Raw genomic sequence first — 18776 nt, 5'->3', positions numbered from 1 at the left:
TAGAAGAATTAAAAGCAATTCAATTCAATTCAATTAAAAGTTACGTTCGTTTTAATTGAACTGTGATTAGTGCACAACTATACCAAATACCATTGTGCCAGGAATCTTTTCTCTCGATATGCAAATATTAATAAAGTTACTGAAAACAATATTACAAGCAGAAATATGCTCGATGCCCTTTTGCAAAATCAATTGCAAGACTAGTGTTATTCTATTTTTTATATCCTATTTAATTATACTATATATGTATAATTTTACTACCAATAGGTTTTAGATGATCAACTCCTTGTCGACGTTTCATCCGTTCAGCTTAAATTAGCCTATAATTTCAAAACGAACGCAACGCTGAAAAATCGATAGAATGGATATCGGAATAGTTGAATTTGCGAACTCTTTATTATTGGAAAAGAAAGATCCACGAATGATAAAACTATGTGCAATACTGAATCGGACAACAAATTTTCGAGGTAAACAGCAATATTTATCCATCATTAGCAGAGACAGAGAAATGGGAATGAACGAAGATCGTATTACTGATAAAAACACAGCTCTTTTTATACAAACGACACAGCGATACCTAATGAGATATGAACGCGAGAGCTTTTCATTCGAGCTGGTATTTTTTAGTCAGCTGGGTAAAGTGTGTCAAACCGACACGAGGCACAGATGTGGATTGCTTGTTAGTACCGGGACGCGCGCGCGAGACCATGTCTTCTATTTAGTTTAGTGTCAGAACCGGATAGTTGATTACGATTAATCGGTTCCTCGGATGTTGACAAATTATTCGATTTACCCGATAACAAGGACACGGCTGTGCCTTCTGAGGAAGGATCCGAAAATAGTCACCGCGGGCGCAGGATGCGGTGGCAACGAGGTCGTATATTTCGAACGCGGTTCTACACGCGTAACCCGATTGCCGTTGGTTTAATAAGGGGCGTGACATCGGCGAAACGAATAATTTCATTCCCATTAATTCAGAATTGTAAGTTGCCAGGTATCTGTGCCAGCCGCGCGATACCATTCCGGGGATCCATTAATTACGGGCGTTAACATAAATAATAACGCTTCAACTGTTCCGCGAACAAACTCCATTCGTTTAATCTCCGAGGAACGCGAACGTATTTTCGAGTTTGATACTTCTCCACCTACTTCCGGTGACCTAATTCGAGTCACCTGGGTAACTTCCAGGCACGCGCTGCAAGAAAATCGTTTATACAGGGTGGGCCCGGCACAGGGGCCGACACGGCGCGCGACATCAAATAATTCCATGGACACATAGGTAAGTGGAACGGCTTAGCAGAAATAGTTTGAAACTGTCGAACAGTAATCGCGACCAGTTCGCTCCGCGAGAATGACAAGGTCGCATTCAATCGAACCGATGCCTCCTCGAATATTGTAAATTCGTCTGCCGAGTTCAGCGGGGCCGTAAATCCTGTTTCGCTCACTTGCGACAATATTAATCCTCCGACTACTGAAGCGCGGCCTCCAGCACTGTCGAGTCATTTCTGATTCACACCGATATCCTACCAATACATATCAGCGGTCCTCCCCACTCTTGCTCGCCGTAACTCCGACACAGCAGACAGAGAGGACGCTGGCAAAGTTGAGTACGAAGAATGTCTCGTTGAAATGAATTTCACATCTTGACGTACAAGTAAAACGGAATTTGATGCGTTCGAAAAGTACTATTTAATTTGGCACAACTGAACAGTTATGTGCAAGCTGAGAAAGTGAATGTTTTATTTTAAAATTTGGGTTACTGATTTGTGGGCGCATCTTTTTGTTATCGGTACTGTCGAGAAGGTGGGAGGGTGGGGCATCTCGAACATTGTAAACAAACCAGAATCGACGCACGAGTGAAGCAACTGAGTAATCTAATAGTATACTTGCACGGCGTCCGTCGAAAACAACTATTGACGAGTTAAGCTCGTCAAAGACTACAGTGGCACATGAAATGAATGCCGACTCCGATCATTGTATGTCAAGAGGTTAAATTTTTTAGTTAACGATATATGAGCCGTTTATTTTGAAAGCGGCACAAGTCACTTTACCGTAATGAAAAGTGGTGATTTTTTAATGTTTATACGAAATTATTTATACTGAGAAAAATATCAGTATCCTGAGATAACAAATACAAGTAAATCTTCTCGAAAGTTAGCATCCATATTTTTAAACGTGTTAAAACGGAAACCCTTAAATATATCGATTTAATAACAAAGTGACTTATGTCACTTTCAAAATAAACGCCTCATATATTTGAATCTTAACAAACATTCTTTACCGTTTCACAAATTCTTGAGTTTCTATTCGGTTTCGCAATTTCTGGTGTTTCGCTGAGTCTAATTCCGAGTTGAGCAACATTTTATTCGGATGCTGGCTGGATAAGAGATAAATAAGTGTTAAATATTCAGTGGAATGAAAGATGATGTTAAGTGATAAAGAATCTTTATCATGTGCTATATTCTTGACGCACGCTTACAGACTGAGAGCGAGTCACAGGCGGAGAGTATCATTTGTTTTACACAAAACGCGCGAGCAACAGTTACCGTTTCTCCTACCATAATCTTTAGATGATTAATAATCGATAGATTGCGACATTGCTATACATTGGATTCTTAACAATAAAAGTCTAGTAAATAAAATTTGCACGAATAAAATATTCGACTAAAAATAATACTTCATTCGGATAAATTGTCTTAGATAAATATTTATCTACATAACTCGAATAGTTCGAGGCTGAAAATAGTTTGTTTTCATTGAATAATGACCTAACTTGCGTTAGGTACTACGAAAAATAGTTATAGTAGACACATCAATCGTTCCCCTCCACGGAAATCTTTAGTAAAAGGCGAAAGATTTATACGTGTCTTGAAGGGAAACCAGTGTAATGAAATAGTCATTTCATTGGGTAGATATAACCCTTTACTCTCAGTTTTAGCAGCGAGAAACTTTCGCCATCTAGCGGAGAAGAAACTTTCTGTGTTTTCTCTATATCCACTTTGAATATTTGCATTATTTAAATTTAAATATGCAAAATTTTATGTTGACAATTTGCATGATTCAAATAAGCTCATATTCGGATGCAAAAAATTTGGTGTAATGTTCAATATGATGTTATTTATATCGTGAAAATTTTGTACATAACATTTTCTCGTATCATTACGAATAAAAATGTTCACCGTGGACACAGTTATTCCACCACTCTGTATAATTAGTTACAAAAATAGCAGAATGAAAATTATAAATTGCAAACGAAAATATATATGATTTAAGTTGCACAAAGAAGGTTATAAACAATCGAGAAAGATTTACTTGAACTTCCTTTTTCATTTCTGTACATTGTATTCTGTACACTAGTCATGTTTTATGAAACACCGTGAAACATGAAAATGTATAGAAATATCGAAATGTAATAATATAGAAATATTTAATATAAAAGTATAGAAATATGAAAATGTAAATATGTACAAATACAATATAAAAATATAGGAATATACAGATGTATTCAAATCTAATAACATAGGAATATTAAATATGTAAATTTATTTGGAAATATAGGCATATTTACATTGCATATTCATATTATATTAACATACATATACGCATGTATGTATTTCAGATTGAAACTGTCCAATCTAAATCAATTCATATATAGCAGGATTGATTACACAAATCAGTAAAAATGTATTTCTTTTATAATTGTCGTGGAATAAAACAAAGATAACACATTTTGACCCATTCGGTGGTTCTAGAATTTCCATATTTCTGTTACTCGCAAGTTTCTTTCAGCTATGCTGAAACATTTTGTACATTCACTCCGTGTGTTTTCTTTGCCCGCAGACAAGAGGGGGGGGGGGGGGGGTGTCTCGAACGATGGAATCGTTTAATTCTTCCAGACACTTTGCACGATTTGACACGAGAGACAATCCGATCGGTACCCCGAAAATCCTGGATCACGACCGCGCGACGACGAAGGCCAGCGAGACGGGTAATGGAACGAAAAAGTTTGCTTGCGGTAGCAAATGAACCGCAGAGACGCAAGCACGTCGAACGATCGAAGAGAGCAAACGCCGGAAAACCCGAGGGGGGTGACGAATCCAGAGGGGAATGGGGGCAAAAGGGGCTAGAATAGACAGTGAAAAGGAGGGCGGCAGTGTATTAAGCAAATCGCGCTAGTTCGAAAACTTTGTTCAAATCGGATGTGAATTATGAACGATCCCGGCGGGTAACGCGTCTACAGAGAGTCCCAGAGAAGTGACGGGAGTGCCACGGTATTTACGACGCCCCAGTGGCACGACTTACTTTCATCGATAAATTTCTTACTCCGCGAATGGTTTTTCTCAAGGACCAACGGATGCGGCCATCCGCTAAACGAGTTTTTCATTCTCGCTAGCCAGCAACCGCGTGTGATTCATTAACCCTCGTACAGTAATGCACGATCAAAGGAAGCCGGTAAAAGTTGGCCGTTTTTCGATCTTGTTGCCAACGAAAAATTTTATCTGAGTGTGATTCTCTTCACACTCTCTAAAGAGTGTGAAATACATAATTATTTATCCGAGAAGCAACGGGAATGTTGTGAAAAAGAAAGCTTGAAATATTGTCGTCTGTAATATTCGCTAATGATTCGATAATTTCTTTTCTGTGAGGTGAATAATCATTATCAATAATAGAAAGTAAATTCTTCCTAATTTAGTGTCAAGTATATTATCAAAATTATAAAATTATGGTTACGAAAGAGTATGGTTACGTTCGTTATATATATATATATATATATATATATATATATATATATATAGAGAGAGAGAGAGAGAGAGAGAGAGAGAGAGCAATTTTTAAACGTACGTCTGAAAGATAATATTGTATAAATAAATTCTTTTGATAAAAAAGGTTAAAAAATGAGGTGTAGACTAGTCCCTCTGTCATCTAAAAAAAATTCAAGTCATTCAGTTTCAGTTTGGAAAAAATTATTGCGTTTTAAAAGGTGTACGAATACTTTTATGGGTTACTGTAATTAGATTTCCTAAATATCATTTCTCACAAATCGAGGCAGATGAAAGAGGGTTACTTATTCTACAAAAAATGATACAATATTGGTAATATTAGCGACTCCATGTGGCATCATACCGGCAGTCTATAGGTTAATAACAACAGCCCTACAGGGTTTGCTTATCAGGATGATGCGGCGCTGAACAGAGATCGCCTCGAAACTATGCGCTCGCGGTCGATAATCCTGCGCTTTAGGCTTGCAGGCAAAACCACTGCTCCGCAAGATCGCTATCGTTCACCGTGACGCATCAGCTCTGCGAGAAATGATGTATCCCGGGGACCTGGGACGCGTTGTTTTTCACTTTTCGCGGTTCGGAGCCCCGAATCAGACCATTTATTCAGATTTCGTCGATAAAACAGTCGGTGGGAGCAGGAGACGTGCGATTCAGCGGCGTTTCCCACGCTCGTGTGTCCCATTTTATACTGCTTGCCCCGCAGCGCCGCGCCGCTGCGCGCAGCGATGCGATCTTACGGGCGTTCGGGACAGTAATCATAACCTCTAAACTAATTATTTCTCGACCTATGTCCCAGTGTTCCATAAATCGGAAAAATTGAAGTACACAATTTTCAACAGTATGTTCTTGCTTAAAAACTCCCGTATTCGTCTAAAGATATCTTTACAACTGATTTCTACGTAACAGTATTTGCGTGAGTGAATCTATGAAGAACAATGTCAATAAATATGGGTAAAATTTTTATGTTCACTTTCATATGCTCCATCCATCTCAACGGTGGCGCAACAATCGAACAAATACCTGTTTCATAACAGGTATTTTTAACCTCAGCATTAACACAGTTTCGAAACAATTATGAATCAGTATGTTTTTCGAGTTTTGTCCCTGGTTCGGTGCACCGTGCGTCGCATTTCGCGTACTCCTCTCCACACCGATACGCTGAATCCGTGGATCCGATTTGCCCCATCGCACACGCTGTTTTGCGGTGCACTCGCTCGCGCTATGCAAAGCAGCAGAGTCTCGCTCGGGCCAGCGGACAATGATATTCCCGAAAATTAATGCGAGTCCCGATCGGTATCCGCCGCGGATCGCTGCGGAAAATCAAAGGAAAGAACCAGCGACGCGTGTGCACGCTCGAAAAAGACACCGCGCTTTCCCCGCTGAAAGAAAGGAAGAATGAATATGAATGCGGAGACCATTAAAACGCGCGCGTGTGCGACGCGAAGGTCGGCAAGGAAAGCCAAAGCTGCGAAGATGTATGTAGATCTCTTTCCACTTGTGCGTGTCCCACTCTGGTTCGAAGAACGGCCGTGGGAATCGAAGCACGGAATCGCGCTGAAATCATTCGAGGATCCGTGCTTTCCGTGATCGTTACTCGCGGAGTACAGAATGCCGTGAAGGGAACGGCGTGTCTGTTTTATTCTACTATCGTTTCGCTGTGCTTCCCGCGACGGTGGCGAATCTTCCTTGACGATCGCGCATCCGATTTTCCCGTGGAGCCCTTATTATCCTTTGTTATCGCGTCAACTGATCCCTCCGTTCCGCTGATTAATTGACTACAAACGAATTCCTCCGAGATACTTGAAGCCAGACGCAATTTGTTATATTCGAGATACGATGGGAAAGATACATTTATCCTGGAAAATTGGATACATCGTACTACCGATCTGATCAAAATCAGCGATTTTATTCTTTCTATTTTAAAGTTGTTGAAATCGTAAAGCTCTTTCATAGAAAACGATCCAATAAATTTTTTAATCCGAGTATGCAGGGTGAGGCATTTCAAACAGGACACCCGAATAACTCGTTTGTCTTGAATAATAGAAAAAATGGTTACAGAAAAATGGTTGCTCGACTTCAAAGAGCACATAATATGGTGATAATAATTTTGTGATGAGTGGAGGAGTAGAGGACGCGTGAATGTCATGGTATCCTTTTAACTCTGGAATCTTTTTAGTAGAATTTATTCTAGAAATTCTACGTAAAAAGAAGAGTAATTTTCTGTGTGAAGCAGTTTTTTGTAGAGGCTTTAGTTTTTATAATATCGAGGGACACAGATACAACATTATTGACGTTTGATAATACTTTTGTTAACATATTTACGCTGACTTTGTTAATGAATATGTTTAAATTTGTATCTGTATCCCTCGAGATCATAACAACTAAAGCTCCTACAAAAAAATGCTTCGCACATAAATTACTCCTTTCATATTGATTTTCTTCATTTAAATTTCACTAAAATATGAGACCTCCGCATCCGTATAATTTACAAGATATTTCATCAATATCTGCAATCGCGCGAGTGTCCAGACACTTTTGGACGGTAGTGTGCATCGTTTAGATCGGCCGACGATTTGCACATGCACCGATATGAAGTGGAAGCAGACGAGAAGCAAGATTTGATGAAAAGAGACACGGCAAACTATCCCGTGAATCCTCGTTTCTATAGTTCATTAGAACTACGTCGCTTTCTTATCCCTTTGGATGATTCCGGTTCGTTACGAGCGGTTAAATCTTCGCAGAGCCATCATATTGTCCTTTTTGGCTATGGTTCGTTCACATTTTCCTCGTGCAGATGAATTGAGAAATACCTGGAACTTGAAAATATTTTAGAAACTCCAGGTTGTACTATTCAACGTTTAAATTTATAAAATTCGTCGTTGTGCCTCCGATGTTTTCGAAATAATGTTGTCGGTGAATACAATGCATTGATACAATCAGAGCTGGTTAAAATAGTATCCTAAGTGGATACAGTAAGTAGATATTTTATTTTAGACCGTGCAGGTATTTTTGAAAATAAAATATTTTATTCGTTGCAAAAAACTGTTAAAATAATATTTCAAAATATAATAATATAATAATAATATAATAATAATATAATAATAATATAATAATATTATAATAATAATATAATAATATTTCAACAAATTTAATTTGCAAATATTATGATTTCTTACGTTATTTTGTTTTGTGTTACGTTGATAAGTTTCACAATTTGCTTTATGTTATTAAATGAAAAATATTTTATTTTATGTTTTAGATTATCAGAATAAAATATTTATTTTCATGCTTTAGCTTCAGATTACCGAAATGAATTATTTTATTTAATGTTGTGGGTTATCAAAATAATATATTTTATTTATTGAAATCTCTCTCGTATGTCCTATTTGAAATTCTATTTTGTTTGAATTGCGAAGAATCTATTATTCAAAATAGTATTTTAAATATTTTCTCGATAAATATTACCTAGCTCTGGATAGAATCAAATATTTAGACATTTCATAATGTATGAACTTCGGTATAATCTATCACGCGGAAATAATCGATGGAAACAAAATCAAAAAGAGCTGGTCAGAAGAGTGGTCCACCGACATAAAAAAATAACTGTACGAAATTTTTTAAATTAAACATTCATAAAACGGAGCATTCGACGAAGTTCGCCTGCATTTTCGTATCGTTTTTATAGGAATTGTGTAAAAAAAACTGACCATGAATCGAGCAAATACTGCTCGTCTGCTTTTAGAATTTTCTGAATACTTTACATTTAATGGACTGCTCCTTCGATATGTTTAATCGTCGGGCTTGAATCGTTTTAATGGCCTCGATTACGGGAAGTAAAGGAAGATATCGTACCGATATGATACATTAACAATTTGCTCAGATCATGAATATTAAATTTTATTCAACTTCGACTTTCAAAACAAGAGCGCAAAGTTTCTCATTACTTTTCCCTGTTCCAATAACACAATTTAATAGAACAAGATATCAAATAGGAACGTCACAGTCGGTGTTCATTCCGTTAGCACAAAAGTTCCTTCTACTTCCAGCATTATCGCTTACGCAACAAAGGAAAATAGCCAAAAATTAATTGTTGCCGCGTATGCTTCTCTTTGTATTAAACAACTTTTGCTCGAAATATTTTTTATGCATCATAACCTTGACATAAAAAAATAAGAAACTCTCGTTTTTTAATATAACAAAAATTTATAAAATGCCCTTCATAAATCTCGATAACTTATATGCGTGCTGAAAAGAGCCAGAGTCGAGCTACAGGCGTTGAAAGATTTAAAAAGCTGCAGATTTATTCCAGTTTTTGGTCAAAATCATGATAAAATTGCAATTTTTGCCATCTTTAATTTGTTGTAACTCGTAACAACGTCAATTGATTTCGATAAAATTTTCAGCATGTGTATAAGTTACCGTGTATAAATTTTCGTTATAGGCTCAGATAAAAAAAGTTAAAGAACGAGAGTCTTTTATTTCTTCTTTTCATTCCAAGTAATAACAAAATTTTTAAAAATCATTTTGGTCACCGTCTGGTACACTAGTCCCGCTATCATCTAAAACAAATTCAAGTCACTTAGTCCAGTTTTAAAAAAGTTATTGCGCTCTAAAATGTGTACGAACACTTTTGCGTACACACAATAACACTTTTGTATGCACAAAGTTTCAAATAAATATCTTACATCGTAAAAAAGTTGTTCAAATTGCACGTTGATTCTTTCTAATTCACTCTTAGGAAAAATCGCCGGCGACACGCGTCGATTTCTATAAAAATCCCGCGGTCAGCAATGCGTTAAGTTTCGACAAATTATTCTAACAGCCAATTGCAGGACTGTCAACCCGTTAAATACGAGGTACCATTCGCGACAGAAGATGACCGTCGTATCGGCATGGCGAGTATTTACGTTCGGAACAGAAGACGAGTGTCGCAGCAATTAGGCGCGCGTCGGGAAACTCGCGGACATTTTCGCGAGGATTATTCGGCCGATGGGTGAACCCGTCGAATGGAAGCGAAGAAGTCGAAAGTGTGCAATCGGTGCCAGCACGCTGGACCGGTGCCATATTTTTTAATTTGCCGGAGTGTTCTTGCCCATTCAGGTCGGGTTTGACGATGCTCGTTCGTATCGCGGGATCTAGTGTCGCGTATCCGGCGAACGACGTCCACGAAATACGAGCGATTCCGTTGGAAACACGGCAATTCGAAAATTGGAACGTTTCCCCCTGGTCGCTAAGTACAGCGTTAATGGCGGAGCACGTATCGAACAACGTGGCTGTCATATTTTCCTAAAAAGTTTCCGCCGACAACGTATACGCCCGATCCGAAAATACGAGTCGCGTCGTCTGAGAATAACGGGAGTGTAGGGTAACACGGAACACTTAACTTTGAAGTGCAATAACAAAAAATCGAGCAGCAAGAACAGCATGGGACTTCAATAACAGTCTTAAGTGGTCCTTTGACTGTAAGGAAGTGGAGCAGTATGTTAAGAAAAGTACAGCGTGGAGCTAAAGCGGTAGACATACGGTGCTCGTCTTATAAAAATGAAGATAATGCTATCGATTATTTTACCAATCAATTAGGATTGAGTGATTTTATTTACAATGTGAATTGAATTCACATTATCTCTCTAATAGTTTACTTTTATTTGTGTTCACAATATACGGAATATTTTGCGAGGTTTTAATATAACGTTTACGGTTTTGCTCGTTTTATCAGAGACTAGAAATTAAATTAATTGGTGGCGGAATGGAACTGTCAACAAGTACCGACTGTTCGCTGCTCTAGAACACACCTGTGGCTAAAAAGAAGAATAAGATTTTCCTCAATTATTGGAGTATCCGCTTCGTTCAAGTATTAGGGTGAAACGGAACAGCTATTTAAAACCTTGTAAAAGTAGAAACTTTTTATTTCCATGAATTGAGAACAATTACTTTATATAAAAAGAAAAGAATTATAAATATATGTCCTAACATGTGAAAAATATTATATAAAATCGAAAAATATAGATAATACGATAGAGAAAGCGTTTTAATGTTCGCTGATGACATAGTAATTCAAATTTAATTGTACAATCAAATAGTTGCAAGAGAAATTAAACGTGTACTAAAAGGCATTTCTATTCTTCTTTATTGTATTATACATACAGTCGTGGACAAATATATCTATGTGGACGCCATTTGAAACGGAACAACTTCTCCAAAATCGAATCAAACGATTTGGGTTTGTTTGAAATGATAAAAGGCATAGTTTTCTGGACAATGCGTTAAAAAAATTTTGCGAACATTGCAATTGGGCGGAATGACAAACGAGAATTTAAAAATCGCATTTCTCAACTTTTTCGCCTAAGCATATAACGAAAATTTAAACAATGCATTTTTTATGCATTCAAAATTGGTTATGGTTGCTATGAGCTAGAAACGATTATCAAATGTCGAAAATCGCATTTTCCACGATTTTCGACCGAAAACAATTCGATGATATTTTCAGCGTGCATTTCGTTGTCATTCCACCCAATTGTTATTTTTATATCTCAAAAAAAAAAAATACAACTCGTTCGGTAAAATTTTAATATTTTATAACAGGTATTCCGTTTTCACCCACACGCGAGATAATTCAACAAACCCGTAATATTTACATTTCATTGTGTAAATTCAACGTTCAAAAAATGGACGAAACGTCAATAAAGTATCGACATTTCCGACACCGCAAATCTTTCAAACACTGTAATTTCAAAAATAACCCGAACACGGGTCATAGGGTTCATAACGAAATGATTTGAGAACCGTTCGGCCCTATCTCATCTATCTCGATCTCGTCTAAGAAAAACATTGCTGTTCCGTTTTATCCTATACTCTCCCCAAAAAAACCGCCATGGACTGGCAGTGACCGCCCGAAAATCGCGCCGCGTCCCGTCCCGATGTTTTTCGCAATGAAACCTTTCGAAACACAATGCCCCAATGTCCCCGAGGCCTCGTTAACGAGTCATTAACGAAAAACACTGACCAATGAGAGGCGAGATCAGCAGGCGCGAGGCGGTCGAGCCAATGAGCGGAACTGGGATTCGATCGCCTCTCATTGGTCAGCGTTTTTCGTGAACAACTCGTAAACGGAGCCGCGGATTGTATTTCCGCTAAGGAAAACGTTACTTCAAATGACCTCGGGAACCTCTTATTTTCCGGAAGTAACATAATTTTGCGGCACCCTGTATAATACTTGAGTTCTTTTAACGGATGTAGATAATCCGTTGAATTGAGACTAAATGAATAGTTTCTTGTTTCTTCACCCTCCGCGCGGTTCTACGTCGAGCCAGTGTCGACCCTGAATTTTGTATTAACAATTTCTTGTTTTTTTCCGACTTACATTGTATTCGCAAATAATGCTACAATTACATAGTACTTGAAAACGATTGTAATATTTCCGAGCTGTTGTAAATATATGTTCTAAATCGTGATAATCTAATGCGACGAAGTCTGTTAAATAAACTGGAAATCATTTTTGCAAATGAACAAAATCATTCTTCTCATAATCGAATGCCTCATCAAAGATCGTTGTGTTTATCCAAGCATTCTTAAATTACGTAATCTGCTTTATCAAGTTGCCTAGGACTTCGAAATGCCGAAATGGTGGAAACATGTTTAAAATTAAAATGTTTTTGTAATCGATGCAATGAAAATGCACCGAATTAATTTCTAAAATATGATAAAATAAAATACATTGTATGTTGTTTGCCATATGAAATAATATTTGTCCTACCGCTCATGGCAATGTTAAGAAATAGGAACAACCGTTAATATATCATACAGACGTTCCAAGAAATATTCGACCGCCAAAATTAGCAACATATGACAATTGAAATATCTGTCTATCTCGATCTCGTCTAAGAAAAACATTGCTGTTCCGTTTTATCCTATACTCTCCCCAAAAAAACCGCCATGGTCTGGCAGTGACCGCCCGAAAATCGCGCCGCGTCCCGTCCCGATGTTTTTCGCAATGAAACCTTTCGAAACACAATGCCCCAAAGTCCCGGAGTTTGTTCGCCGATTTCCCGGCTACGCTATTGTACGGCTGCGCCCGCTTTTTACGGAGTTAACTACCTTTTTCTTCTGGCGCGGACGCCGAGCGCTAGATCGGTGGACCGCTGCTTAATTCTCTTTTTCCGTATACTTTGTCCGCCCCCGTCCCCGCCGCCCCGATCCTTCCTCTACCGCCCTCCACATTCGAACTCATGGAAACGTAATCTTTTATTTATTTTTTTTCTCTCTATTTTGTTTTCGAGGCTCCGCTTACCCGGATGCGCGAGGCCGCAATCTTATTCCCTCGCCCTCTCGACGCCGCACCTCCCTTCCCGCACCACGCCGCCACTCGAGCGAACAATAGAGGAGCCCCGCGATCTTCCAGGTTTTGTTCGCGATCGAGCCCACGCGGTTTTGTTATAAATTACAATTACCGGAGAGAGATTGAAACCGACGCGCCACGCTGGGCGTTGCCGCGCCCACCTCTGCGCCGGTTATTACGAAATACCGGCACCGCGAGCCGTGGAAACCGCAGCAGCATCGTGCATAAGAAGATTTCGATTCTCCGTTCTCCAATTAACCCTCGCGTGACACTCGCGTTTGAGACGATGCACAGCGCGCACCGGGTAACAATAATTTAGGGCCGAAATTCAATTTTTCAACTTCCACATTTGAACAAAATTTGCTTTCCCTGTGTACAGTAATTTTGTCCTAAGTCGTGCTCACACAGATTGAGTACAGTTATTCGTCCACTCTGTATAATTAGGTACACAAATAGCAGAATGAAAATTACAAATTGCGAATGAAAATATATACGATTTAAGATGCACAAAGAAGATTATAAACAATCAAAAGATTTACTTAAACTTCTTTTTACATTTTTGTACGTTGTATTCTGTACGCTAGTCATGTTTTATGGAACACCGTGAAACATGAAGATGTATAGAAATATCGAAATGTAATAATATAGAAATATTTAATATAAAAGTATAGAAATATTTAATATAAAAATATAGAAATATTTAATATAAAAGTATAGAAATATGAAAATGTAATAATATAGAAATATTTAATATAAAAGTATAGAAATATGAAAATGTAAATATAAGAAACACAATGTACAATAGAAATACAAATACAATATAAGAATATGGGAATATACAGATCTGTATTCAAATCTAATAACATAAGAATATTAAATATGTAAATTTATTTGGAAATATAGGCATATTTACATTGCATATTCATATTATATTTACATACATATACGCAATTTACTGTTTTAGTGTTAAATGAATGTATTTCATATTGAAACTGTCCAATCTAAATCAATTCATATATAGCTGGATTGATTACACAAATCAGTAAAAATGTATTTATTTTGCAATTGTCGTGGAATAAAACAAAGATAACACATTTTGACCCATTCGGTGGTTCTAGAATTTCCATATTTCTGTTACTCGCACATTTCTTTCATCTATGCGGAAACATTTTGTACATTAACTCCATATATTTTTGAAGTTTCTTTGCCCGCAGAAGAGGGGGGGGGGTCAAAAAATTGTCCATTTTTTGTTCAGAAGCTGAGCGACAATTGGAGAGAATTTACTGTAATTAGTTCAATCCGAGGCAACCGATACGCAAAAGGATTTGCTGTAAAAATCGATGCAGTTAAAATCTGACACTGTAACTAAGTAACTGTTCTATCATCCGAAAATTCGTGCCAGTTTATGTAGCTCTGATAATAAAAAGTTCCGTTGTATTAGAAAAATCAAATTCATATTGATCAGTGATAATTAAGAAACCGTAAGAAGGTCAACGATTAAGACAGAAATGAATAGGTATAATTTAAAATAGTGAAAAGATTGAAAGAAACTGAAAGTGCTGATGCATCGTGTCGAACATATTAAAATTGTTAAAAACAGAAGAAATTCTCGTATTTGGCTTCTATGCCTTGCAACTGATGCAGATCATTTTTATTTTGCATAAAGTTCCGCTGTCTAGTTACGATAGCCGTAAAACGAATCCAGGTTATGAAAATTTCTCATCTCTTTGTTTTAATTAAGATACGTAAAACGTCGGATATATCTAGGAGTACCGACGATGATCATTAAAACGCAACAAGTAGCAACGTTTTGCTTGTCGGGCGACGTTTTCTCACTTATGGACGTCGTAGACAAATTCAAAAATCGTGCGTTATTTGAACACTTAATAATAAAGCTCGGCAGAACCAACGAAATTATAGCTTGCAACAGAAGCCAATTCTCCAGTCACCCGGACGTCCGTGTTCGAAGCTTCAAAAACATATTCCTTGAAACAATAGTCTGCAAAACCGTGTGGCACTGTTCAATTGGTGTAAATAATGGATAAACGAATTTTCCCCGGTAAAATCACTTTTTTTTTAGTTCAGATAACACGTTTTCCGAAAAACTGACTTTAACAAGCATCGGTGCAGCAAAAAGCAAGTTTTCGTTTTGAAAAAAAAAAGAACCGTTCGAAAAGCGGTTACCATAGATAGATGCGGTTTTCAAACATTCAACTCCCAATTTCTCATCTTACCAGTTCAACAACAAAAGTTATAACGTTCATCACAGAACAGAGTGCACGCCTAAAAATTCTTCGATACAATAATTCGTTCAATGTTCGCTTTACTTTTGCCTGCTTCGGGCGAACAGTACCGTGTAATTAGAATCTTTTTTTACTTTTTTTCAAAGCGTAGACGATTACGCGTTTGACGGCCCCGAACCGTTCTGCACTTAACGTTAACTGAGTTTCCTGTTTCTGCAGCTGACTTTAATTAACTTTGCACGCCGCGAGTTACACTGCTCTTTTCTAAATCGATTTTGCGGCGGCATGCGCGGCAGGGTCTCCGCAGCGGAAAGCGCGACAATGTAAAACAATAAAGACGGTTAATTGGCCTTAGTACTCGATGGAACGGATCGTCGATCCCGATCGAGCCTCGTCGTCGCCGGATCGGCCGCGTTTATTAAAAGTAATTCAGCCGCCGGCAACCACTCGGCGGTCGCAAAATTCTTTTATAGCGAGACAAATGGAGGTCATCGTACTTAACGAGCGCAATATTTTACTGGCCGGTTCCGTCCAGTTCCGCACTTTATCCCGTCCATTCCGGCCCGTCGTCGCTCGACTGGAAAGCCCGGCGTACCCTGCAAGAGATCGTTCAGCGACCTCGTCGATTTCGAACGTCGGCTAACAATCTAGACGCGCATAAAGTCTGTAATCGTTCAGCGATCCGGATTGTGCGCCGCGTGCCGCGTGCCGCGCGACGTCGTTACGAGCCTCGCGGCAACTGAATTCAAAGCCAGAAACTTTCGAGATTCACAGACCGTATCACTGGACACGTGAACAACCACTGTTCACCTTGTAGATGCGACTACTGGATAAGAGGAGCCACTCGGGGAAAGTACCGTAATGATGTTCAAAGACGAATCATGTTACCAAGTTCCTCTCTTCTAATCAATCATTTGTTTTGCATTGTTTGTTCGACGAGTGCGAACGGAGAGCCGTATTTTCTATGCTTTGAATCTTCTTTGCGAGAAATCAACTGGACTACGAAATGAATTGATAAATTCTTGTGACATCAAATAACTATATCGTTGAGCTATACTACTGTTCACCTTACAGGTACAACTATTTGATTGGAGATGTTACAGTGAAACACCGAAATCTGGAGAATGTCGACTTTCACCGGTGAATGTCAACATTCACATAGTCGCTTGGTGTATGTCCGAAATATTTGCTAAATACCCTTATTTCTGACTTACACCGGTAAATGTTGACACTCACCATGCACTAATGGTGAATGTTGAACATGTTGGAGATTTATATTTTCTTCTCCGTAATTCAGTCGCTATAAAACGCCACAAGGGTGACGTAACTTTTTCGCCTCTCTTTCTGAAAGGAATGACCAAGAATTTAAAATACACGGTACATTCTACATGAGAAAAGAAAATAATAGTAATAAAAAAATTACTTACTTATGTGATTCAAATCTTATTTATTGCAACAACTTAAACTATTATGACACTTTGAATTGCACAAGAGTCCTTTGCTTTTACAACTGCATTTATTTGTGGAACACTTCCTTTTGCAATGACAGGTTTTGGACCTCCACCAGAGCATATCTGTGATTGTCGACACACACCGGAGAGGGTCCGAATGCACAACAATGTAATGAAATATTCGATCTTTCACCGACGTATCTGGTATCTGTTGACATTCACCGGTGAAAGTCGACATTCTCCAATTTCGGTCATTCACGGTAACAGAGACACCACTCAGGAAAGTATCATAATAATGTTCGAATAGGAACCAATATTTTCTATGCTTCGAATGCTCTTTGTTCGAAATCAACTGGACTACGAAATGAATTGATAAATCCGTGCGACATCAAATAACTATATCGTTGAGCTATACTACTGTTCACCTTACAGATACAACTATTTCATTAGAGACGCCACTCAGGAAAGTATCATAATAATGTTCGAATAGGAACCAATATTTTCTATGCTTTGAATCCTTTCGTTCGAAATCAACTGGTCTACTAAATAAATCGATGAAACCAAGTGACACTGCGTGACATTTAACTACCATATTGTTACGGCGACTTGTCCAAATCAAGTCGCTGTAATGTGAAACTGCCCTGTTGTGAGCAACTCCTTAAAGAAAAATAGAAGAGAGGGGTTGCCACGGAGGTGTTTTATCAACGGACAATCGAAGAGTCGGGATCGGACCGTCGAGCGATCAACACCATCTACTTCAAAGATCTCTAACATAATTTAATTTAATTGTATTATAGTTCGTGTTCTCTATTGTAAATAAAATGCCGCGACGCGGGAGAAGTGTAGTAATTCGAACAATATCATAGAGAAATACTACTTGAATTCGTTCCCTACTTTTCATACTACAGGGTGTCCCAAAATTATATTACATTCGAGAAATACAGTGAATTCTCCCTAATTCACGCCCAAATTGTGCACAAAAATGGACAATTTGGGAAGAGGCGGTACGATTATTTCCTCTTCTCAAACTGTCCATTTTTGTGTACAATCTGATCGTCAATTGGGAAGAATTTACTGTAATGAGTCCCTGAGGTTAATTGAAGCAACTTTTTCCTTTACAAAAATTGTCCCCGAGGCCTCGTTAACGAGTCATTAACGAAAAACACTGACCAATGAGAGGCGAGATCAGCAGGCGCGAGGCGGTCGAGCCAATGAGCGGAACTGGGCTTCGATCGTCTCTCATTGGTCAGCGTTTTCCGTGAACAACTCGTAAACGGAGCCGCGGATTGTATTTCCGCTAAGGAAAAAGTTACTTCAAATGACCTCAGGAACCTCTTATTTTCCGGAAGTAACATAATTTTGCGGCACCCTATATAATACTTGAGTTCTTTTAACGGATGTAGATAATCCGTTGAATTGAGACTAAATGAATAGTTTCTTGTTTCTTCACCCTCCGCGCGGTTCTACGTCGAGCCAGTGTCGACCCTGAATTTTGTATTAACAATTTCTTGTTTTTTTCCGACTTACATTGTATTCACAAATAATGCTACAATTACATAGTATTTGAAAACGATTGTAATATTTCCGAGCTGTTGTAAATATATGTTCTAAATCGTGATAATCTAATGCGACGAAGTCTGTTAAATAAACTGGAAATCATCTTTGCAAATGAACAAAATCATTCTTCTCATAATCGAATGTCTCATCAAAGATCGTTGTGTTTATCCAAGCATTCTTAAATTACGTAATCTGCTTTATCAAGTTGCCTAGGACTTCGAAATGCCGAAATGGTGGAAACATGTTTAAAATTAAAATGTTTTTGTAATCGATGCAATGAGGATGCACCGAATTAATTTCTAAAATATGATAAAATAAAATACATTGTATGTTGTTTGCCATATGAAATAATATTTGTTCTACCACTCATGGCGATTTTAAGAAATAGGAACAACCGTTAATATATCAT

The 18776-nt window shown here is 38.1% G+C and overlaps 1 protein-coding gene and 1 non-coding gene across 2 annotated transcripts in view; both read right to left on the bottom strand.

Annotated features, from left to right (window-relative positions):
* The window catches only part of nAChRalpha1 (nicotinic acetylcholine receptor alpha1), a 327417-nt gene that overhangs the window by 288421 nt on the left and 20220 nt on the right, over positions 1–18776 (bottom strand). The window lies entirely within an intron of this gene.
* Positions 2767–2888, bottom strand: LOC117224460 (U5 spliceosomal RNA). Its single transcript, XR_004491236.1, has one exon. It is a non-coding gene; the product is annotated as a U5 spliceosomal RNA (small nuclear RNA).

Source organism: Megalopta genalis, chromosome 8 (assembly GCF_051020955.1).
Source record: "Megalopta genalis isolate 19385.01 chromosome 8, iyMegGena1_principal, whole genome shotgun sequence".
In the NCBI taxonomy this organism is placed as follows: Eukaryota; Metazoa; Arthropoda; class Insecta; order Hymenoptera; family Halictidae; genus Megalopta; species Megalopta genalis.
This window is presented reverse-complemented; position numbering and strand designations above follow the sequence as displayed.